Below are 20,012 nucleotides of genomic sequence, written 5' to 3'. Positions count from 1 at the left end.
TAGCCTGCTGCCTTCATATGGCAGGAAATGACAAGTCCCTGCCCACCATAGCTAAAGGACTTGGCAAGTACCCCAAAAAAATGTTGAACAGACACTGGCCTCCAAAACCTGCAGTTTAGAAAAAAATAATATTTTTTAAATTAAATGTACCTGCTGGTTTGCTCCCTTTTATTTGTGCCACAGGCTGATTGTTTATCCCCTATATCATTATTCACTCAGAGAGTAAGGCTAGATTCCTGAACACCAGTGGCCCTATGAATTAATTTGGGCTAGGGTGACTTTATATGTAAGTTAAGCATTGGCTTGCTATTTACTTATTTCTAACTTCCTTCCCTTAAATATATGGTGTGAAAATCTAAACACAGAAGTATTTCTAACCATAACTTATTACCATAAATAAAATAATTGTTAATGTTATTTGCAATATTTGGTTGCTTTTTAATGATTTTATTTCATTAGAGTGAAAACTAAGCAACTAGCCAATTCTTGAAAATGATTTAGATCAAGTTCAATATATTTTTTGTCTGTTTCTTTTGTAAAATTTAAACAAGTTTTAGGGGAATGATGTTTACCTCTAAGCTATGGCAAAGAGCCTGAGTTCAGATGTCCCTTCGGTGTACCTACCAACATGAGTATTTGTCAGGTGCAAAGAGATTAGAAACATAACTCTGGCATTCAGAAACCCAACTGTTTGTTTCAGCGATTGTATCAGTAACAGTTTAATTACAAATATGCACTTTCTGGTTATTTTTATTTTAAAATAACCATCAAGTGGTTATATACTTTCATCATTTGTTCTGTGATAGACCTCGAGTTTAGTTACCTACCTAGCTGTCTATCTGTCATTTAGACAAGCTTTTCCAGATGGGATCAAGGAAGGTTAAAACAAATAGCTAGCAATCTTAAGTGGAAATTTATCTAAAACTGGGACACTTCTATTTCCCTGCCCTTCCCAACATTAGTAACAGCACTGATACCACCAATAGCTCAATGTTTCAACTCTGAAGTATTCTTTAATTCCTCCCTTCTGTCTTCAATGCCTTCTATTTAGACTTCTACTGAGTTTGTCTGACCTTCTCCGTAATATTACTCTGATTAACTTGTGCTTTGCCTATTTTCTTGCTCTACTTACCTGAATTATTTAACTCTCAAAACCTCTGTAGGTATGCTATCATCACATTCTATATATCACACCAAGGTATACATCTTCATTAAATCTCTTTTGCCTGAGAGGATGAGTAGTAATCTTCATTTGGAACCTCTAAATCTGAGAAAAGTTACCCAAGAAACATACCTACACACCACACACACTTAGTACTTCTATACTTCATAAGTGAGTTGAAACTTTTAGGACATGGGATTCCTCACAGTGATATGTTTTCTTTATATGATAAATTTATTAAAAATCAGGAATCCAAATGAGTTTGTCTCTCCAAACTTGTCACTGTGAAGGTCTATATGTGTATTTCAATTTTTGGAATTCTCTTTTAGAATTACACTCAGAACATGAATCATATTCTTTAGAATAATTTTATGAGTGACAAATCTTTGATTTTTAAGGGTAGGTAAATTATTGGGAAACAATCAAAAGCCATTCATAGCCAGTCTGAACAGTGAAGTTAGAGATCAAGTAGAAAAAATGTCATTTTTGTTCAAAAGCATGATATGATGACATTGTTTAAAGACTCATTTTTTCTTGATCAGATCAAACTAATTCCAAAGACAATTTCAAAGAGTATGAGAATATTCGGTGAAATACAGCATCATTAAGATAAGCATACAGCCTTGTGAAGTCACCTTCAAAATGATGACATTTATTTGAAAATATAAGTTGTGGTCTTTACTTAAATTAGTCATAGACTGAGAATGAGAAGACTTGAATTCTTATTCTACCTCTGCAATTGAATGCCTGTGTGACCCTGAGAGAGTAACTTAATTTCTCTGGGTCCCCATTTCTTCTTTAAAATAAGCATGTTAAACCAGATAACTTTTAAAGGGAATTTTAGCTCTAATATTTTGTCATTTTACTTCTGGGCTTTAAATAGCCTTGGTTCTCCATGCCATATACATTTATTCATATGTGTGGGTATATAATATTATATAAAATCCAAATATTTGATAAATAATAAGGCATGATTTACAGTAGGCAAGAAGAGCACGGACTCTGGAGCCAGTCTTACTGGATTCAAACCTTGTCTCTGCCACTTCTTAGCTGTGAGGCTTTGAGCAGGTTATTTAAACATTTCTGTGCCTCAGTTGCCTCATCTGTTAAGTGAGATAATAGTACCTACCTCTATGAATATTTAATGAGTTAATATTTATAAAGCTCTATAGTAAGTACTATACAAATATATAAAGTAGACAAATTCTTAGCCTTTTATGCAGTGGAAGATAACTGTGTGCGTACACAAATGTTGTGGCCAAAGGCTGAATGCTATCTAATGTATCTAGGAAAAATAATTTAATAAATTTTCATGAATATCTTTATACATCTATGAATAAACATTTTGCTGTTTTGGTTTGTTTTGTTTTTTGTTTGGTAGTAGTAGTGGTTGGTGTCTCTCTTTTACTCTCTCTTTCTGTAACTAGACATCATACCTTGATTAGGGATTTTCATGTCTATTAATAAATGGAAATGCACTTGAATTTCCCCCAGTTAATTTGAATTTTGTATCATAACAGGATTGCAAAGATGAACCGGTAATTTCTCCTGTTAAAACCTCCAACAGAGGTATAGTACTTCATTTTAGCCAATAGATTATTACTTTTTCCTATGTTTAATCTTTAAACATTTTTCTGGGTACATAATAGGCATACATATTTGTGGGATACATGAGATATTTTGATACAGATATGCAATATGAAATAAGCACATCATGGAGAACGGAGTTTTCATCCCCTTGAGCACTTATCCTTGGAGTTACAAACAATCTAGTTGCAGTCTTTACATTACTTTATAATGTACAATTGATCATAGTCACTCTGCTGTGCTATCAAATAGTAGGTCTTATTCACTCTGTTTTTTTTTTTTTTTTTTTTTTTTTTTTCTCATTACTTTTAACAATAGAAATACGCCACTGTCGGCTGGGAGCAGTGGCTCACGCCTGTAATCTCAGCACTTGGGGAGTCTGAGTGGGTGGATCACGAGGTCAAGAGATCGAGACCATCCTGACCAACATGGTGAAACCCCGTCTCTACTTAAATACAAAAATTAGCTGGGCGTGGTGGCACATGCCTGTAGTCCCAGCTACTCAGGAAGCTGAGGCAGGAGAATCGTTTGAATCCAGGAGGTGGAGGTTGCAGTGAGCCGAGATTGCGCCACTGCACTCCAGCCTGGCCAGCCTGGCGACAGAGCAAGACTCTGTCTCAAAAAAAAAAAAAAAAAAAAAAAAAGAAAGAAAGAAAAGAAAAGAAATATGTCACTGTGTAGGCTCCCCTACCTAACATGAATCACTAATATATGAATGTTACAAACAATATGCTTCAGACAGGTGCCAACTTTTTTATCCCTGTCTCACTGAACTTTCAACTGTACTCATCCTGATTACATCAGGGGAAAGAGCTCAATTGGTCTTCAACAGAGGTTCATTTCCCTTTTATGAGAAAGTCTCACTAGAAAGAAATAAAGGTGTGGCCTAAACGAAAAAACAAAAAAAAAAAAAAAAGAAAGAAAGAAAGAAAAGAAAAGAAAAGGAAAAAATGGGGCCGCTTTAATTTGGCTTCCAGATACCCATAAACCCATATATTAGTTTGGTGCAAAAGTAATTGCGATTTTTGCCGTTACCTATATTAACTGCAAAAACCACAATTATTTTTACATCAAACTAATATTAAATACTTGTGTAAATCATGAAGGGGATATGCACACTACAGGAGTTTTATTAGCTGTTAGAACTCTTACCTCCTGGTTTGAACTATAACATAATGCTACAATGATGGGGTGTTTTTTTCCCCCACGTTTAGGAGAACTGTACAGTCATTTTGTTCATTATTATTCAAACTAGGCTCAAGCATTAGACATGTTCCTTTACAATGATTAGATATCAAGGTTTGTGCTTGGGCAATATACTTCTTCTAAAAAGAGATTCCAGACAAAGAACTAAAAAGCAAACAGCATAAACACTTGCTGCTCTGAAATCTGCATCTTCCAAATCTGCCCCAAACTAATACTTACCAATCAATGAATAGAAATTTGCCAAACATTCAAGTGATTCACCTATGGCTACTGTAATTTTTCTTGTCCACAAGCAGCATCACCTTTCTCAACATACACACATATTATAATATTGTATGCATGTACAGTGGCCAGTGTGTGCTGGATGAGATTATATTATATAAGTTTAACATTGAAAGCATGTATTTAATCTGTGCATAGGCTTACTTTCAAAATAGGAATAAACACTGTGTACCCTAGTTTCCCAAATCACCTTTTGAAGCTAAAAAGTAGGTCATAAATAGCCCATAAAAATCAGCGCCAGGACTAGTGTTAGATGAGTGAGGCACTTTCCTTGGACACAAAATTTAAGGGGTTGAAAAACAACTCAGTATGAAGAGAAATAGTATTTCAATGCAGTATTTTGTAAATTGAAATGGATGGAAATATTCACAGTAAACAAAATTTCAAGATAGTAAATAAAGACAGGCTCAGTATGACTGAGTTTTTTTTCTTTGTCTCAGGCAAAAAAGACTTAGCAGAGCACTATTGAAAAGAATGCCACATTTTATCAAATACTTCAGAAACTACAGCTTTTCATGTTCTGTAAGAGTGTACATCTTGATTGCTAGAACCAGGATATTGCCTGGTAATGGTAATCTATCAAGTAGACCAGCAAATGTGCAACATGTGGCTAGCAAGGCTCTAATTATCTATCCAGGGCCCACAGGGTAAAACAGTATTATTTTTAGGAAAGATGCCGAAATAGAAGTCAAGATCATATTTGACTACCTGCTGTTTCCTTTGGTGCTGATGGAACTTCTTAATCAGAGCAATAGGGTCTCCTGAGGAAGCGCTGGAGAATCTGGCTCGATTAATTCATTCATGCCTTAAAAGTCATAGAAAAGCAATGGTCAGGTGCAGCATGGAGAAGACGCTCAGAGAGGGCTGGGAAATTTCAGCAAGTGGATGCTGAGATCTCAAAAATCAATTACTACAGGAAGAGGAGAGTATAGAGAATTACACTTAGTCATTAGTGGTAGTGAAGTAGAGTGAGTGAGAATCCCTTTAGCAGTTGACATCTCTTTTTGACATGGCAGCTTTTGGAAAGAGTGAGAGAAGGTAGGAATGTTGGTGGAAGGGTTCATGTGTCACTTCCTGGTCACAAGGAGCCCTTAACTATGGTGAACTATGTTAGAAAACTCCCACAGCCTCTTGTTAAACTCATAATAAAGTTGAAGGGTAAAAGCTGTCTTTTTCTCAGTTAGTGATCTTTTCTAAATAGTTGGCATGACCACAACTGTTTCATTGATTATTAAGTACATATGGAGGGAGATCCAGCTGGCCAGTGGTTGTCAGCACAGCTGATGCTAGGAGACAAATTAATTTCTACACAAAGCTGTCTTACATGTACCCTTAACATGCTTGTAGATAGTTTCTTGCGTACAGTGATTTAGGGACACCAAACACCATACCCCAGCTTCCTCTGCTCTGCTTTACCTAATGATCACTTGCTGAAGCTTGTCATCTTGCCAGAAATGTCCCATTATAGATTCAATCCTTTGAGAAACTATGTGTCCAGAAATCTACTGATAAAGTGAAAATACTACAAGAAAGGGTTATGTATTAGCCTATTAACTGTAATCAATCAGCTAAGCTAGATTTCCTTTAGAAAGTGGAAGAAATTAAACACAAAGAATACATTTTACTTGGTAGAATGAATTAAAGGAACATAGAGTGGGACAGTCGTAGGTGGGTAACATAGTAGGATTACCTGAGATGCCAGATCATAAGGGTAGCAAAGGATCCTGCAAAGGGAAGGAGAAGGAGAAGGCAGGAAAGACAGAGGGAAGGCATCCAATGCAATATTTTCCACCTACACAAATTTGCTTCAAGCTAATCCTTTTAACACGATGATTTTTATTTAGAATGATAACCTTTGAAGGAATCCTTTGAAAGAGACTTGCATTCTAATGCCAGCTTCAGTTGAGTAATCTTGAATCAGTTGTTCTGTTTTTCTCTGTTTTTCTCTCTCTCTCTTCTGTTTCTTCCTCATGTAAAATGAATAAAATAATAATGCCTACTCCTGGAAACATTGTTAAGATTACAAGAGATATCATAAGTAAAAACCAATAAGTCAGGGCTTGGCACATAACAAGTGCTCAATAAATACTACGTATCCTTTTCTTCTTTCCTCTAGCACCTAGTAAGTAGAGTACTAGACACATTAAAACACCTTCATAAATCTTTTTTTTAAAAGATGGAGGAGGAAAAAATAGTCATCAGGATTTAACACACAGTAAAGTTATTTTTAAATTATTTTTGTCTTTGAGAGAGGGTAACAGAGTCGGAGAAACAGATCAAGTAGAAGATGAGAAACCAAAGGCAGGTCCAGAGGCCCAAGAATCCAAAGCAATCCAACTCAATCACCACTTTAGTGTGTCAGATATTTGAGATCAAACTAGAGTAATAGTCTGCAGGGACAGAGTTTAGTGACTGAGCAGGATCATAGATTAATCATAAACACCAGACAAACGTAGCTGGCTAGAAGCAGATTTTATTGAAATAGTGAATATTCTTAGGTGCTTTTTAATTTTTAATCATTTGATTTGTTATACTTTATGAACAGGAGTCAGTTAAGATATCAAAGAATGGATTTTGTTTTAGAGAGTCACTTCATTATTTTTTTTTCCAGGATAGCCATATACTTTAAAACTAATCTGCTTTACTTGCAAGCTTTTTTAAATCCCAAGATAGGTCATTTAGGCTGAGAGAAACAGGGTGTATGGAAAAGAGCACTAATCAGAGACATATGACACCTACCTTTTAGTCTTGGTCTTATCACTAATTAGTGGTGTGACCTTGGGAATGTCCCTTCTATCTCTTGACCTCGGTATTTCATCTGCAGAATGAGGGAGCTGCTAGATTATCCCTAAGGTTACTTTGCGCTTTTACAGTCTAAGTCTAGTAGAAAGGTTGATTAGACAAATGGACCCATTCTTGATAAATATTGGAGAAGATGCAAAGAAACCCTGTGTTCTTCCTCCCCAGTGCATTATCCTTCAGGCCTGACTGAATCATCACACCACAACTTTAACTGCCTAGGCTCCATATCCAATCCAAGACCCATAGTCTTAAGCAGGCTTTTCTAGTTGGCACAGATTTGTTCCTCTCATGAACTACTCCCCATCAAAATATCCCTTATAGCCAGTGTTTCTACTTTTATGCTTAAAACTGTTGAGATGTGATAAGTGGATTTAAGCTAATACATTAATGAGAGAACTAGAAAATAGTATCCAGGACATTCACAGGGAGTGTGTAGGAATTTTCCTAGCAGCCTTTCTTAAATAAAAACATAGGTACCATTGCAGTTCTAGACCAAATGGAGCAGAGTAGCATGAAAGGAGAGTAGGCGAGAGGTTATAGTATGCTTGAATCCCTCGTATCATACACTGGAGCCTTTTCAACAGCCTATGTATGGAGTAATTAAACAAGTTCAGTCAGCGCATATTTAATGAGCACCTTGGGTAGCATGTCGTATCCACTGATAAGTTCAATGGTGATGTAGATAACGATTAATGAGCCTTATAATATTTTCTCATTTTCTGGAAGAACTGATTCAGCATTTTAAATAAAAATTAGACTTTATCAATCTTGATTAAACCTTCACTAATTTTGTATTAAGTTCTATGAATGCTCTGCTTTATACAAACAAAGTACTGAGGCCCAAAGAAAGTAAAACTCATCCTGAGTTATATAACAAGTTAATGGCACAATCAGAACTAGAACCTAAGTTTTAATTCAAAAGGCTTTTGTTCATTTCCTCACATCGTATTTCCTCCCTACTACACATTCTATACTATGTGTGTAGCTATTTCTCTTTCCTTCATATGATCAGACTATCTAAATGTAACTTTTATGTTGTTAAAGACTCAGTTTTTTACGTCAAATACCAGCGTACAAATCACCAGCAACAAGTGTCCCTTTGTTTTTTTTTTCTACAATGGTATAGAAACCAATATTCTTAACTGTATGCAGAAGAAACCACAATCTATTCCTGTCCGTTCCCCATCTCTCTCTCTCTCTAACTCTACCTTACCCCATAGAGAAACAAAGATATTCTCTTTACATTGAGTTCATTCATTTCTGCTGGCATTCAAGACTGGAAGAAAGTGACTAACATAAGACAAATGTTATTTTTACTCTTTGGCCCATTTCCTGCTGCTGCAGTTTGCTAAACTATCAAGCTAGGACAAAAGAATGGAGTGATGAGATGAACAATACCTTGCTGTAAATCAAGTCATCATGCTATATATCGCAGAAGATAACAAGAAATGAGACATGGCCCCCGCCCTGGAAAATCTGGCAGAGGTGACACAACAGAAAAAAAGAGAGATGTGTAAAATCAATTGCTAGATTGGGCAGGTCAAATGTTAAGCTTTGTAGAAAGCTGCCATATATTTAGAGTAGAAACATACAACAGACCTTAAAGTGGTTGGACTATTCCATACAGCGTTTCTAAAAACAACAATTCACTGATCCATAAAAGTGATGCCTCTTTCTCGTTTATTCAGCCGCAAGCCTTAGAACTATTTTGCTCCTCATAAGCACTTCAATCTGCAAGCTTAACCAGGCATAATTCTGACATGTGCAAAGGGAAATTTGTCAGGTGAAAGGCAAGTACAACTCAATGTTCCTAGAGTGATTTCAATCCAGTAGCACAAGGTATTTTACAAATTGCACAGAGGAGCTCTGGCAAAAGAAATACAAAGTCCGTGTTCAGTATCTACATGGTGATCCATACCCTTAAGAGAGAAGTGTCCTCAATTATACCATTTTCACAGATAGAGAAACTGAAAAATGAAGGAGCTTAGTGCCTTGTTCAGGTATATACTTCTAATCAGCCCCAAAGGGGCATGAGTTCAAGCTTGTGATTGGTGCCTGCTGAAAGCATAATTTAGAAGAGAGTTTAGAATTTGATGTCCCAAGGTTCTTCCTCTATTTCCTCTTGGATAGGGAGCACAGACAGAGGAGGTGAGTGTGTAGAGAGCAAGAGAATGTGCTGGGAAATAATTAGCATTATCAGGAGACAGACAAGCCTAAAACTTTGTTATTGTGTTTTTGTTCTTTTAACTCAAGATTCGATAACTCACTGGATCAGATGTTTACCACACTGAACTCCTAAACTTAAGTATGCAATTAGATTCCAGTTAATTCTCTCTGTAACGTGGACACAGAGTATGCTCTGAAACAAGAACAGGCATCGTATAACTCCAAGTCCTTGATCCTAAGGAAAAAGCTTGCTCACAAATTTAAAAATAGTTCTATCCTCTTTCTGATGGTTGATGTGTAAACTTGATTTACATATGAAGGATCCCATGTTTTCCCCCAAACTCAAATTCCTTATAGCCAATATAGAATGCACTAGGAAGCCAGCAAACAAATAAACACATAAATTAATCTATTGCTGCAGACCTGTTTAGGAGAGCCTCTGTGTACAATTTTTTGAGCCCTTTCCTTTTGTTGATACTCACTTGCATCTAAAACCACACATTCTGTTCTAATTTCTAACACAGGCTTATATCTGGAGTTCAGAACCTTTGCTCTTAAACCTTAGCATGCCATAAATTAGATTACACAGAATAAAGCAAAAATTCTATATGATTTTCTTTTTACATTATGTCAGCTTAAGTGTAGATAAGTGGTGATTCTGTTTAAGGCAAAAAGTTCCATGAAGTCACACACCTTCTTCCTAAATCTCTTTTGTATAATCAGAATTAATTTGTGTTAGCTTATCCTCCTCAAGTAAATAAGTTCTAAGAGGGCAGGGGTTATATCTTGTAAAAATAGAAAACACATCATAAAGAATAGTTGAAGACAATAAAACATTTAATTTTGCTTTTTACAATTCTCAATTGTATTCATTTTGTTCCCTATTCCCTGCCTCCTTTTCCTTGTTCACCTAGCCTAAATCCAATAAAAGGACAACCTGTTTTGAAATGGGTACATCTTGAATTCTTCTATTACCACCTCTCTTGATTCTCAAGTGGAAAGGGACAAGATAGTGAGTTATAGCATTATCATATAGAAACAGCATAATATAAAGAAAGAGCTTTGACAATCAACAGAATTGGGTTTGAAACTCAACCAAGATAGGTATGTTTATCGCATAGATTGTGGTGGTGGTTTCCCAGGTATATATTTATCTCCAAATTCACCAAGTTATATATATTAAATATACACAACTTTTTGTATGCTAATCATACATCAATAAAGTGGTGTTGAAAAAACAGTTGCATATCATTGGACAAGTTATGTAATTTCTTGAACATTAGTTTCTTAATCTGTAAAATGGAGAAAATAAATATAATTGTTGTCAAAATGATGTAAGGCATCTTGCCCAATGCTGAGTACATCATAAGTGTACAATTTTAAAAGTATATATTACTTTTGATGATAGGACACTAAAAATAAAAGAGCCAGCAGTAGATAAGCTCAAAAACCTGCTAAATCTTAGTTTCTGAGTAGCTGCTTAGATATTTTATAGCTTTCTCTAGAGTTATTACTAAAAATATACCTGATTTAGAATAGAATATAAGCTCTGCAGGAAAAAAATCTGTATCAAGGATGGTTTGAATCTGATGCTGACCCTTAGTTCATGATGAGACTTTGGACCTGCCTTGAAACTCATGTATGGAGCTGTGAGAAGGCTCTGGGAACTCATACATGTACGTCCAAAATCCAAAATCATATTTGAAAACTATTATTTTCCCTTTGCTAAAGAAACTAGACTGAACTCCCAGAGATATGGGAATAGAAAAAGGCCAAAGGCTCAGAATTCCCCATGAAGAAAATAAAGTCATCACGCTTATGAGTGAGACTGAGCAAACCAAACCTAATTTTCATTCTACAATAAATTATTACAATATAAATGTAATTTCTCACTCAGGAAAGGGTTATATGAAATTAAACTTTTATTTTTAAAACAAATTTTCAGATATGAAACCAAATCAATTCTTTTTAATGAATGTGCTGAAATTTTGCAGGAAAATATAAAGAACAGATCACCACTTCTTAGAAGTATTTCATATTATTTGACCCAATATGACAAGTGGGTTAAAGCATGCAAATGTTAAATAGATTAAATTTAAAATTTTCAAAGCAACATCATACAGTCTTTAGAGGGTCTATATTTGGGTGATTTACTATCGATTTTCATTTCTGTTGTGTGTCCAAAATTTTTTCAATGAGTGTCCAAGTGTGTCACTAAATGAAAATTATGAAGAGAAGATCGCATCTCTATGTATTGTATTCAAGAAGCTCATACAACAGAGGTTCCACAGCATTTGAGGAGGGGCCAGCCTAATTAACCACCATGCCCATATTCTCCAGATATTGATTTAGCCTATAGTTTTACTCTGGCCATTCATGTTTGGCCCAAGTACCAGTCAAGGAATAACTTATAACCTGGGGTGATCAACTTTAATAATTTTTCTCTATTGGACTATGTCACAGATATTTTCAAATTTAATGATTCCCAGAGATCAGTTGGTTTTAAAGTTTCTGAGTAAATTTTCCCCTGGAAAAGACCCAAACAGACACAAAGATAATATTTCTTAATGTAAAATTCTTAAAACTGTAACTTAGAACTAAAGCAGTCATTAACAAGTAATTATACATCAAATATAATCCAGGTTATAGTCTCTATTCTGAAAAACAGCCCTTTTCTCTCTGCAGGTTACAGAATGCCCTCATAGGGTTTGCTTAACCAAACTTCATGGAAAAAAAAAAAAAAAAAACTGAGGGAGGTTTAAGCTATTCTCTATAATCAAAAAAGTCTTTCAGCAAGATGTCAGAGCAAAACTGGGTATCCCCAAATCCAATATATGATCACTCACTCAGGATAACTTGGGCCACAAATCTGCCTTCCTTAAATAAACCGGATGGCTTATCTAGACCAACCATTTTACAGTCTAGTCTGTTATATTCATACTCTGCTTCAGCTAGGTGGAATTATCTTTTTAACCCTAATAAACTTTTAGAAGTCATAGCATTTCAGAGAGAAAGGTATTACTGTACCAGATGTCTTCATATGCACTGTGACTGCTTTTGATACAAAACTCTATTTCTACGGTCAGTAGTTCTTCTTCAGAGAGACTAATGCTAGGTCAAATCACTGAACTTTCCTTTGTTAAATTGAGTTAGTTTTATGAAGTATTACAAAATCAGTACTACGTAGTTTTAGCCCTAACTTTCTTAGAAGAGAGAGAGGTCAACGGGTAATTTATAATTACAAGGTATAAACATAAAGGGGGAAAAAAGGTAAAAATAAAAACAGATCCCAATAAAAACTGGACCAAAGAACACAGAAGCAGAATGCTATTGTCATAAGGATGTGGGAAAAAAGTTAAAGAAATATTTCTTTAGAAATTTAAATGAGCAAGTCCTTCAGTATGAAAATTATAGGGGCCATGAAACTATAGATTAAAATAAAATGCAAATCTAAAAAAATAGACTCTGTGGGCTTTTTCATCTCGGAATATATTTTGCTTATAATATTTAATTGTAAAAACGTATCTGAGAAATAATAAATCAGTCTATCTTCTACATGTCATTCATTTTTCAGCACACCATTTGGCCTGACACTTCAAATAGAGTAGACACCTAAAATAACACACTTTTAGTTTTAAAGAAGAAGTAACTTATAGATCATCAGCATTATCTAAAATAGATTAAATACTTTGAACAGTAAAGGATTTCATCACCGTCATCCTTTACTTAAGTTGTTAGAATTATTTTATCATACAGAAATATGTCAAGTGTAGGGGCTCATACTTGTAACCTCAGAATTTTGAGAGGCCAAGATTGGGAGATTGCTCAAGGCCAGGAGTTCCAGACAAGTCAAAACCCTGTCTCCACAAAAAAAGTACAAAAAGTAGCCTTGCATGGTGGTGCATGTCTATAGTCCCAGCTCCTTGGGAGGCTGAGGTAGGAGAGTCATCTGAGGCAGAAGGAATCAAGTCTGCAGTGAGCTGTGATCACGCCACTGCATTTCAGCCAAGGTAGCAGGGTGAGACCCTGTCTCAAAAAAAAGTCATTTATTTATAAGAAATATCTGGTAACATGTGATTGACTTATAAGAAATACTTGAATCTCATCTGCCAAGTAAAGCTGAAAAAAAATTTAGCTAAATAATAATAATAATAATATTAAAGCCTTTCATCATTGCTGAGAATGTAGATAAAATCTTATTTTCTGCCCTAAGTAGTGTGACATTTTGTAAAAGCTTTTTAAAGAAACAAATATTATGTCAGGAAGTAGGAAAGGAGATGACGGGCATTTTTGACTTGGTGAGACATTTGCATATATTTTAGGTTTCCAGTGAGGTAGTATTTATGCTATCCAAGACACAACTGAGTCTGAATTGGCAACCCTGGCTCCCACGGTGGGCACAAGTCATGCTTTTACATGACCCACATAACAGAACCTGATAATGGTTAAATTTTAGTTTCCTCACTAGATAACTAAATTTAGTGAACTTCTTGACCCATAACCAAGTTTCTAGAGTCTATACAGACTTGATTTTGGCTAGTATCTTGCATATCTGATTATTTGTCAGGAGCTCTGTCTGCATCTTGATCTCTGGCTGCTGCTAATGCAGCTGTTGCTGCAAAGTAAAGTGATGCCTCTGGAACACACTCTTTGTTAATCTTTCCAAGACTATACCAGAAGAACCCACTTTAATTTTCAGATCTCAGATAGCCCTTGGTTATATGACAAACATTAGTAATATTCAAGCCACTAATTACTGCATTCTTTTTCAGGATTCACATACTATAACATACTGTATGTATTTATCTTCCTCACGCTCTCACCTTAGTTGATCAACCGCATGTGCCTGTTTCTGTCAGACAAGATACCCTAAAATCTTCACTCCTTTCTCAAATCTGGAATTTCCTACACCTCAGGACCTCCTGGATACTCTCTCTTGTCTAATGAACTGGCTGCATTGTTGCTCTGACACTCAATACAGCACATACACTTCCAGTATATGGCCAGGTCTTCCTTAATCTTGTATTACAGCATCTAGTATCAATTTGCACTTTGTTTTTTTTGTTTTTGTTTTTGTTTTTTTTTCTATGAGCACAGTAGGAAAAACTCTTTCCTATTCTTGGAAGGAAACAGTGGTAAAGCCCAGCAACTCAAGGTCTGTTACAATGTTAGGGCCTTTGGGAGAAACCTGAAGTGCGCCTGATATTGAGAGATTCTTGAATGCTCTCAAAATGAAATCTTTTAATATTTCCCAGTGAATAATGCATGTCTCTTAATCCATAAACCTTGATAGTCAGCAAGGAGAAATGAACAGAGCACTGGACAAGGTATGAAGAGACCTGGATTCTACCTTTGTCTCTGTCACAGACACACAGAGGTACTTGACCCAGTCACTTCACCTCTATGAGTCTCATTTCTTCCAACTGCACAATGTATACTATGAACCTACTTTACTTCCCAAAGCATAAAAGTCTCAGATGTTTGCCATTGCTCTGAAAGTGACAAGAGCTGAATCTGTTTCTGACAATTTCTTATTCTCTGACTAGGGATCTGGAGACTGATTCTTGAGACCTATAGCATAAAAAGAAGGTTTTGGGTGGAGAGTCACTTTAATGGGCAGGGAAGAGGCACCTACTGTGCCCCACTTTTATCAAGATTGGGTGGAAATCAGGAAAAGGAGTTTACTTCCCTTTTTGGTTCTGGGTAGCTGATTGGTGCCAAAGTATCTATGAGCGGAATGCAGGTGTTTCTTTGTCATCTTCCTTTCAGTTACCTAGTACAAAGGGCCATAATGAAGTGCATTCATTCCTAGGGGTCTTCGGGTGAAATTCAGTGAGATATTGGGAGCAGTCTATGACTCACTTTGTGTTTATTCATCTTTGCATTATTCAGCATCATATTAATCTGGCCCCAACAAAATAGATACACTAGATGGTTCCTGTCTCATACACATATTATTACAAACATAGAGCAAAGCAGAGCAGTACATGTGTTCACAAGTGCAAAGCACATTATCTGTAATTAAAAGTATATCCTCCTTGAACACAAACTTCTTGGCATACCCAAATGTTTGCTAGTGTGACTGGTATAATCTTGCCCTGGGTGGAAGAACTTTAATCTTCTCTATAAGTTTAATGTTTTTGTGTTTATATCTGATATTTGCAGAAGCTAAAGGAAAAATGAAATACTCTTTGTTGAATGATCCAAAGCTCTCTAAAGCATATAGTTCTGCTTATTGAATAAAATTATAACTTTTTCTTTTATGAAAAATTTTGAGCAGTATAAAATAAAGTCTATGTACATTACTGTTGACAGGAGAGGAAGGAGCAGGAAAGTTATTTGAGATTTAATCATGGGTCATGTTGTAACACATCCCTCCTCATATCTATCTCTCTCTCACATAGGAATTCATGACTTTTTCCTTTTAGTCTCTGAATGCAGCTCCTAGCAGTTACACACCATTTATAGTGTCATCATATGGCTTAAAGTCCAAAGGCACCGTCCTAAACATTTCCTCTTGGAGGACAAAAAGGAGACAACATGCAAACAAGGAAATAATTTCACTTACATTTTGTCAAAGTCAATTTTGAGTATCTAGAAATGTAAATTAAATTCAAAATCATTTTAACCGCTGTTGATTTTTTAATGTGCTGATTACTTACTTTCATAGATAGAGCTTATCTATGAAAAACAGAGCAACTGTGCCTGTTATCTTTCTTATTTCCCCTTCTCTCATTATAAACACGTTTTCTTAAACATGTTTGAAAGCAGTGAGTGAAAGCAGAATCTTTATATCTATCATTAATTACAACAATTAACTTTTATAGTGAAAATGAGTAAACAAGCTGATAGGAACATGCATTTATATTAGCTAAGGTCTTGAAATATTATATCTCTCATTTTCAAATAATCATTCATTTTGAAAAGGACACAAAGTTAACCAGTTTAATTATGCAGCAGATAAAAATAACACCCCCAAAGAGTTATAGCAAAGAGTAGATAAAATTATCCTGCACCTTTATGTAAGCAACTCTACTTAATACAAATGGGTTAAATTGCAAATGTTCACAGGACTATTTTATTCAATATCAATTGAGCTAAACATATTATTAAAAATATCTCCATGTCAAACTTAAATTTTCCCAAGTTTAAAGTTGCCTCCCTCCTCCGGCAGCCCATCATATACTTGTTTTTGTTTCTTCAAATACCAAGGAAATGACATTTAAGGATGATCCAAGTTCATTATATCCATAACCATCCTTAGACTTGACAAGTTATACAGATCTTTGTGTGAAGAGTCCAGTTCTAGATATTACGGGAAAAATGCACAGATGAGAGCTAATTATGTATAAATAATTAGAACCTACCATTTCAGTTTCTTTCTGTTTTCTTCAGAGATCTCCAAAGAATTCATGTGATGCCCACTCCAACAGGATGCTACTGATCTGTGCATCAATTTAAGCTCCCTGTTCTGAAAATGACCAATCCAATTCTCCTTCACTAGCGAAAGAAAGAAAGAAAGAAGAAAGAAAGAAAGAAAGAAGAAAGAGGAATAAAAAGAGAAAGAAAGAAAAGGAAAAGAGAGGAAGGAAGGAAGGAAGGAAGGAAGGAAGGAAGGAAGGAAGGAAGGAGGAAAGAAAGAGTGAATACGGGAGAGAAGGAGGGAGGGAAGAAAGTAAATAAAAGTAAAAATAATACAAAATAAAAGAAAGCCGAAATAAAAATTATGAAAGCAAAAGGAAAAAGTTAAAATTATCCGGAATATCTAACCACTATCATGTTGAACATAGTAGTAAGATGTCAGAGTGAAATATGCAAGCCACTCTCTGTGTACACTGAACATTTCCGTTTTCCAGGGGGCAGCCAGCGTGCTCTTTTGCTTTCATTCTCTCCGCCCCCGCCCACCCCCGTTAATGATACAGGGCTACACTACAGGCTGCATGTAGAGCCTGCAAAGCTTCACACTTAGGAAAAGAAATTCTTCTTTCTATTTCTAGGGCCACCGTTGTCTTCTGTGGTTGCACTCAGCTTTGAGCTCATGATAACACACAGCCTATTTGCCTATGGAGTCCTTTGCTGAAGCTAGGAGCCCTCGAGTTGCTTCCATAGATAGTGGACCACCGCAATCTTAGGGTGATCCTTTCTCACAGCCTCTCACTTGCATTCAGTTACCAAAGTGAACATTCTCAAGAATGTTCCCTAGAAAGCTGCCAATAGAAGAGGTAAAGGTGAACATGATCTCTGCCTAGGGCATTCTTGAATACACAAACCTCTAAAATTCTCACATTGAATTAAATACCGCACTCCTTAAGAGGAATCTGGAGCTATAATCCACCTTCCACTTCCTGTCCACCCACTTCCCATTGCCCTCAGGGTCCCTGTTACCAAGAAGTGCAGGTAAACCCCCATTTCTTCTTAGTAGTTAGGCAGGAGCCAATGAAAAGAGGTTGGTTTTCTGCAGCCCAGACCCATTGCCACAGGCTCTTGAAAATGGTATTCCAAGGAGTCACAGAGTTCCAGACCCCTGAGACCAGTGTCACACTGTATTAGTCACTTAACACCCACTTTCCCCACTCCCAAAGGTAGATGAACAGGAAGCAACTTGAGGTAATACCCATGACTTGGGTAATATCTCTAGATCAGAGTAAAGGGACTTTTCACATAGGCCATGGAAGAAGAAAATATGTTATTGCAGGTCTAGTCTCATGCCAGGACATACCTGTGTGATACATTATAGGGAATATCTGGAGGGTTCTCCACCTGAAAATATCACCTCCACTTTGCCTGAAACACCAGTACTCTAGAGGCAAGAATTTCTTTCTTCCTGAGGTCTTGATTTTAAAATTCTCATTCTCCTAGAAATATACTAATTTGAAAATCTTGGTATGAATGAGTTTAGAACTGTAAAGGTAGGAGTACATGTTGAGAACAGGATATAAGGAAAACTGAAGAGATCCAAGGATAGGAAAACTGAACTGCCAAAAGCAAAATAACAATTTTGTCATAGGCTAGCTTTAGTGAGAATTGTTTTGAGCAACTGGAGAAAAACGTAAGGGGAAAAAGGTTGTTGTTGTTGTTGTTGTTGTTGTTGTTGTGTTGTTGTTGTTGTTGTTTTAGGACAACTTCTTGCTCTTTCACCCAGGCTGAGGTGAAATGGCCCGATCTTGGCTCACTGCAACCTCTGCCTCCTGGGTTCAAGCAATTCTCATCCCTCAGCCATCTGAGTAGCTTGGGATTACAGGCATGTGTCACTACTCCCGGCTAATTTTTTGTATTTTTAGTAGAGATGGGTTTTCACCATGTTGACCAGGCTGGTGTTGAACTCCTGGCCTCAAGTGGTCCACCTGCCTTAGCCTCCCAAAGTGCTGGGATCATAAGCATGAGCCATTGAGTCCGGCCAAAGAGTAAATTAATCTAAATGTGTATTGGGCCACACACATTTACAACAGAGAGAAATATATTGCCCTGGCATTGTCTTCTGATTCTGTGTTTTGGGGTCTGGCAGATGATGTGGGTAATACTATGTTGTTTGTTTACAGAAATATTTTTTCCACCCGCTTTAGTGTGTCTAGAGTTTATTGTGATGCGCTCTTTCCTCACACAGCCTTAGCTCCATTCAGCAAACATATATTGGATAACTCTTAAGTATAGAGCAGTGGATCAAATTCAACTGGGGAGGTGAGAATAAAGGACAGAGTGGCAGAGGGCTGATGGCACTCAGGATACCATGTCCCAGCAACTTTTTAGAATCCAATTAAGCAGAATATATATGCAATTGCCCCAATATAAGGCAACATGAATATAATAAGGGCCTAAGAACGTCATATCTAGTGCTGTAAGATTTCAGAGAAGTCAAGGATCTCAGAGAACTATAGTAATGGGTACAAATTATTATAGAAGTCAGGCAAGCCTTACAGGAGAAGAGGGTTTGGGCTGCACCTATTAAGAACCACAAGATTTTAGTAAGTAAAGAACAGAAATATCATTTGTATTTCTTAAAACCCATAGCTCTTGACATGTTTTACTGGCTCACCTCTTGGTATCCTCATTTTCCTCCTGCTTACTTCCACCAAATAAGTTTTGGATGCAGGCATGTCTTTCTCCTTTTGTGCAACACATCTTTTGAATTTTCAGCCTCAGATAGAACTCACAGGAGTCAAACTTCTTGTGTTTTGAAATAAAACATTCAGTGGTGAAATTCCCTGAGTGATACTCTCTTATCTTTTCTATTTACGTCAGGAAACTTGAGCCTGACTAGAACCAAAGGAAATAATCCTACAGGAACTTCTGAACTTTCACTCCAAATTTATTCAGTTATAACATATCAGAGCTGAAGGGGATATGAGTGATGTTATAGTCTAAGCTCTCATTTTAAAGATGAAGAAAGAAAGAAAGAAGGAACCCAGTTCAAGTCTCACAGTTAACTAATGATAAAGTTGGGATCTGAAGCAGGATTTTTTGACTCTTAAGAGAATGTTTTTACCAAATCATTTCCATCTGGCCAATGTCTCATGGCATCTATGAAACAGGTGACTTATTTGTAGTTACATTATCTGTGGCAAGGGTTTTTCTTTAGTTACGGAGGCAAGGTCAAATATTAAGTGGACTCAAAAACTATACTTCATGACCTTGCATATATATATATATATATATATATATATATGTATATATAATTTGTGTATATATGTATATATATTTGTATATATATATATGTGTATATATATATGAAGGAGACGTTTTGACTTATTTAGATCTTCTTAAAAGATCTAGAAAAAGAAAAAGAAGAAAGAAAAAGGTTAAGCCTTCT

At 36.1% G+C, this 20,012-nt stretch overlaps 1 protein-coding gene across 1 annotated transcript in view; it reads right to left on the bottom strand.

Moving 5' to 3' along the window:
* The window catches only part of GPR174 (G protein-coupled receptor 174), a 29,551-nt gene extending 12,491 nt beyond the window's left edge, over nucleotides 1–17,060 (bottom strand). Inside the window, 2 exon segments of the mRNA XM_033200964.1 lie at nucleotides 4,946–5,042; nucleotides 16,573–17,060. The gene's annotated coding sequence lies outside the window, so the exon portion shown is untranslated.
* Nucleotides 17,061–20,012: the final 2,952 nt, after the last annotated feature.

Source organism: Trachypithecus francoisi, unplaced genomic scaffold (assembly GCF_009764315.1).
Source record: "Trachypithecus francoisi isolate TF-2019V2 unplaced genomic scaffold, Tfra_2.0 Lachesis_group6, whole genome shotgun sequence".
Lineage (NCBI taxonomy): Eukaryota > Metazoa > Chordata > Mammalia > Primates > Cercopithecidae > Trachypithecus > Trachypithecus francoisi.
The sequence above is the reverse complement of the archived record's forward strand: the minus strand, read 5'-3'. Positions and strand labels throughout refer to the sequence as shown.